This window comes from Vanacampus margaritifer, chromosome 2, assembly GCF_051991255.1.
Source record: "Vanacampus margaritifer isolate UIUO_Vmar chromosome 2, RoL_Vmar_1.0, whole genome shotgun sequence".
Taxonomy (NCBI): domain Eukaryota; kingdom Metazoa; phylum Chordata; class Actinopteri; order Syngnathiformes; family Syngnathidae; genus Vanacampus; species Vanacampus margaritifer.
Window position 1 is genome coordinate 56,434,472 of NC_135433.1, and position 6,076 is coordinate 56,440,547.

The following is a 6,076-nucleotide window of genomic DNA, read 5'->3' on the forward strand; positions in this document are numbered from 1 at the left end:
ACAGTTGTGGACAAAGCAAACACACACAGTTAGTGGAACACACACGAAGCAGGGGGCTACTTTAGTGCCCAAGAAGCTGTTTAGTGTATTGGTGTCTTGATCAAGGAGGCCACAGCCGCGGGTCCTGTATGCGTCCTCTGTCAAATATCTGTCAAGCTGATGGGTTCTTTCCCTGCCCCCTTGTACTAATGGCTCAGTTTGGCAACTATAGGTGAAAGAGATCTGTGAAACGAACTATACAATTTACACCCATTATTCAAGATTCCCACCACGACTACAAATTTCCTTTATTTAACATTGATCAATGTAAAATCTGCTTTAGTAGACTGGTCAAAATGACAGTGATTAGTCTCATAGTATACCCAAATATTTAAGCATCTGTACAAAATAATTACTTTTTAAAATATTGAAATTTTTGTGTGTTTTGTGTCACTTTCAGGGTAAAATTACACCATTTAGGGTCATTTTGTTTTTATCAAATGTCAATATGGGTGAAATTTGAGTTGGGTGGCAGCCAAAGGCGGGGGCCTTGGCGGTCTGACCCCCGGCTACTGAAGCTAGCTCTGGGGACATGGAATGTCACCTCTCTGACAGGGAAGGAGCTCGAGCTGGTGTGCGAGGCTGAGAAGTTCCGACTAGATATAGTCGGACTCACCTCCACACACGGCTTGGGTTCTGGTACCAATCCTCTCGAGAGGGGCTGGACCCTCTTCCACTCTGGAGTTGCCCACGGTGAGAGGCGCAGAGCAGGTGTGGGCATACTCATTGCCCCCCAGCTAGCCGCCTGTACGTTGGGGTTTACCCCGGTGAATGAGAGGGTAGCCTCCCTCCGCCTTCGGGTGGGGGGACGGGTCATGACTGTTGTTTGTGCTTATGCACCGAACAGCAGCTCAGAGTACCCACCCTTTCTGGAGTCCTTGGAGGGTGTGCTGGAGAGCGCACCCCCTGGGGACTCCCTCGTTCTACTGGGGGACTTCAACGCTCACGTGGGTAATGACAGTGAGACCTGGAGGGGCGTGATTGGGAGGAATGGCCCCCCCGATCGAAACCCGAGTGGTGTTTTGTTATTGGACTTCTGTGCTCGCCACGGACTGTCCATAACGAACACCATGTTCAAGCACAAGAGTGTCCACATGTGCACCTGGCACCAGGACACCCTAGGCCGTAGTTCGATGATCGACTTTGTAGTCGTGTCATCGGACTTGCGGCCGTATGTGTTGGACACTCGGGTTAAGAGAGGGGCGGAGCTGTCAACTGATCACCACCTGGTGGTGTGTTGGCTCCGATGGCGGGGTAAGATGCCGGTCCAACCAGGCAGGCCCAAACGTACTGTGAGGGTCTGCTGGGAACGTCTGGCAGAACCCCCTGTCAGAAAGAGTTTCAACGCCCATCTCCGGCAGAGCTTCTCCATTGTCCCGGGGGAGGCGGGGGACATTGAGTCCGAGTGGACCATGTTCTGCGCTTCAATTGTTGAGGTGGCCGATCGGAGCTGTGGCCGTAAGGTGGTTGGTGCCTGTCGTGGCGGCAATCCTCGAACCCGCTGGTGGACACCAGCGGTAAGGGATGCCGTCAAGCTGAAGAAGGAGTCCTATCGGGCTTTTTTGGCCTGTGGGACTCCGGAGGCTGCTGACGGGTACCGGCTGGCCAAGCGGAATGCGGCTTTGGCGGTCGCTGAGGCAAAAACTCGGACGTGGGAGGAGTTCGGTGAGGCCATGGAAAACGACTTCCGGACGGCTTCGAGGAAATTCTGGTCCACCATCCGGCGTCTCAGGAGAGGAAAGCAGTGCACCGTTAACACTGTGTATAGTGGAGACGGGGTGCTGTTGACCTCGACTCGGGACGTCGTGAACCGGTGGGGAGAGTACTTCGAAGACCTTCTCAATTCCACCAACACGCCTTCCTTTGAGGAAGCAGGGTCCGGGGACTCTGAGGTGGGCTCCCCTATCTCTGGGGTCGAAGTCGCCGAGGTGGTTGGAAAGCTTCTCGGTGGCAGGGCCTTGGGGGTGGATGAGATCCGCCCGGAGTTCCTAAAGGCTCTGGATGTTGTGGGGCTGTCGTGGTTGACACGTCTCTGCAGCATCGCGTGGACATCGGTCCCCGATGGACACCGTCCCGGTGCCTCTGGATTGGCAGACTGGGGTGGTGGTTCCCCTTTTTAAGAAGGGGGACCGGAGGGTGTGTTCCAACTTTAGAGGGATCACACTCCTCAGCCTCCCGGGTAAGGTTATTCGGGGGTGCTGGAGAGGAGGGTCCGTCGGGAGGTTGAATCTCGGATCCAGGAGGAGCAGTGTGGTTTTCATCCCGGCCGTGGAACAGTGGACCAGCTCTACACCCTCAGCAGGGTCCTCGAGGGTGCGTGGGAATTCGCCCAACCAGTCCACATGTGCTTTGTGGACTTGGAGAAGGCGTTTGACCGTGTCCCTCGGGGAGTTCTGTGGGGGGTGCTTCGGGAGTATGGGTTACCTAGCCCCCTGATACGGGCTATTCGGTCCCTGTACGACCGATGTCAGAGTCTGGTCCGCATTGAAGTCGAATTTGTTTCCTGTGAGGGTTGGATTCCGCCAAGGTTGCCCTTTGTCACCGATTCTGTTCATAACTTTTATGGACAGAATTTCTAGGCGTAGCCGAGGCGTTGAGGGGGTCCGGTTTGGTGGCCTCAGCATTGCATCTCTGCTTTTTGCAGATGATGTGGTGCTGTTGGCTTCTTCAAGCCGTGACCTCCAGCTCTCACTGGAGCGGTTCGCAGCCGAGTGTGAAGCGGTTGGGATGAGGATCAGCACCTCCAAATCCGGGACCATGGTCCTCAGTCGGAAAAGGGTGGAGTGTCCTCTCGGGGTCGGGGAGGAGGTCCTGCCCCAAGTGGAGGAGTTCTAGTATCTTGGGGTCTTGTTCACGAGTGAGAGTAGGTGAGAGCGGGAGATCAACAGGCGGATCGGTGCAGCGTCTGCAGTGATGCGGACGCTGTATCGGTCCGTTGTGGTGAAGAAGGAGCTGAGCCGAAAGGCAAAGCTCTCGATTTACCGGTCGATCTACGTTCCTGCCCTCACCTATGGTCACGAGCTCTGGGTCGAAGAACAAGATCCCGGATACAAGCGGCCGAAATGAGTTTCCTCCGCAGGGTAGCCGGCCGGGCTCTCCCTTAGAGATAGGGTGGGAAGCTCGGTCATCCGAGAGGGACTCAGCGTCGAGTCGCTGCTCCTCCACATTGAGAGGAACCAGTTGAGGTGGCTCGGGCATCTGGTTCGGATGCCTCTTGGACGCCTCCCTGGGGAGGTGTTCCGGGCATGTCCTACCGACAGGAGGCCCCGGGGACGACCCAGGACACGCTGGAGAGACTATGTCTCTCGGCTGTCCTGGGAACGCCTTGGGGTCCCGTCGGATGAGCTGGCTGAAGTGGCTGGGGAGAGGGAAGTCTGGGCTTCCCTGCTAAAGCTGCTGCCCCCGCGACCCGACCCCGGATAAGCGGAAGAAGACGGACGGACGGACGAGATTGGAACCTTTCGGTTCCATCTCCTTTCTCATCTGTGTCGTTTCTTACTCCGCCCGTCGGTAATATCCTTTGTCCTCAAGAAGTCCCTCCCAGAATCACATGATATCTCAATACAGTTGACCAACTACCCCCCTCTTAGTCCCCAAGATGGAACACAGGTAATCAGATAAGAGTAGCCTTTGTTTACAGAAGAGACAGAGAGAGAGACTCTGAGGAGCCGTCTTATAAACAAAGGGTCTAATTAACACATTCGCTTTCCCCCACCTCATATGTTCTAAGGAGAGAACAAAGAAAACCAACCCCCTCACATCATTTGAATTCTCACACAAAACTACACCAAGTAAATCAAAGCAATTTTGTCCAATTCTAAATAGTTATAACTAAATCAAAACAGTTATAATTAAATTGAAACAGAATATTTACTTCAACTTCCGTTCAGTCCGTCAAAACCAACATTCCCACCTGGAACTACCCGATGTCCCTAAGTTTTGTCACCACAACATCGTCTGGCGGCGCATATTCTCAAAAGATGAGTGGATGAAAACGGGCATAATAATAATAATCCTTTTTTTGATGGAAACTAACTATTGTTGCTTCCACATGTCCTGCTGTCGTCACGTCCTTGCCACGTCTCGTCTTGCCATGTCTTTTTTTATCATAATTTTTTTTTATTAGTTGTCAGGTTGATTGTTTGAATCTGGACTTTGTCGTTTTTATTTGAGTTACCTTGTTTGCCCTTTTGCTTTGTTTGATTAAATTACACTTTTTTGAGCACCTCTGCCTCCTCGCTGCCTTACTTCCCTGCACTTGGATCCACAACCACTGCAAACCATGACATATTGAATTTGATCAAAAATCTAATTTACTATTGAATGTGTGTTTATTTGTACAAGTATGTGAACATAAAATGGGCAAAGGGACAAGAAGGGACCAATAAACAAATGTACATTAAACGCGATAAAATTTTACACTTAACAAGGCACACTTACCAAATGCAGTTAAACCAGCAAGATTAAGGCAGGTAACACCTGTACTTCCTGTTTGTGCTCATATTTTGAAACCTATTCTCACCACTTCTGGTGCACTACTGAGCTGATTGACGCTAACTTGAAAATAGCAACATCGTAGGAGGCTTTGTTACTCATGTAACCTTCCTTATTGATGAAGCCACGTCAGTGGTAACAACATCAACACTAACTCCAGAGCCTAGCAGAGGATCCAGGCCCCTCCTGAATACAACAGACTCCATTGCAGGTTAACTGGTAGCCTCCGATACCTGAATTATTTATTGTAGCAGAAAAGAAACAGAAGACATGCAGGGAAGCCCATAACAGCAGAAGATACGGTAGTGACAAAAACACTCACACATAATATAAGAGCACAACTGAGCTCATACTGCAATGCAGATGCGCCTTCCTGGAGTTCTGATAATGTTTTTTCTTGCATGTCAGTGTAGGCTTTGTGAATAACAGGGATCATATACGTTGATCGTAGTGAATATAGTATGACGTTTTTTTGGGCAACTGTAAATTTACAAGATCAGCCCCTGTGCAATTCCATTTTGTGTTGTTCCAGTGAAAACAATGGCTGCTGAAGATACGATGTTATTTTCAGGCATTCCACGGACCTCAGGACGGGATTGCCACACTGCTTTATGGTGATTGAGACATGTTAATTCTATTTTGATCATGGATCCAGTCCACTGGCTGGTGATCTTCTTGTAAGTAATGGATATACACCACGTGTGTGACAATTAGCAAACAGTTCCATAAGTGCAGACTCGTTGACAATCCACTTCCTCTCAGACAAGTCACCACTATTTTGTGCGCCCGCAATGCAGAGAAAGATTTTCTTGTGGATATGGATTCACTACTAAGTGGAATAAATGTGCTCTCATCTCTTTCACAAGGTGCCACTATGGAACTCATTCATACTTGTATCCAGTCTCTCAGGTATAACTGCTGAGCTCGGGTTTCCTAACTGTAAATGAAGACGAAGAATGCAGTGCAGTTCAATTCAAAGTAAAGTGGTTTACTGGCAGCATTTATGTGGATCCAAATTATGGTGCGCAATGAGCCTCATCATATTTTGACCTTGTAAAATTACCTTTATCTTCTGACAAATTGCATGCACAAGATGGGAAATTGTTTTTGCCTGTGATTGTGTCCAGGTGGCAGATAGGGCCAAGTATGTACCAGATGTTGATGACTTTGTTCTAGAAACCATTTCTGCTGGGCTGGTGAGAACCACCCTCAAGTGCTCATGGTCAGATCTGGGCTTCAGAGGGGTTGACTAAGAGAATCCAGAAAGATCTTGGTCAATTTCTTCAGGTTTTAATTCCATTCTGTGCTCAGACTCTGTTGTTGCAGCCATTGCAACAGGAGTGAATATCTAAGAAGTTGTTTTTTTTGCACATTCTCTATTATTATTCATTATTGCATTGTAGATTAGAAGGTGGACTAGAAACGGATTCATGCTTTAACACATCAAATCATCAACATATCATAATGCATCTTTAACAAGATTATTTCTTTATTTATATTTATTATTTTAATTTAATGCTTTTATTTATTCACTTATTTTTGT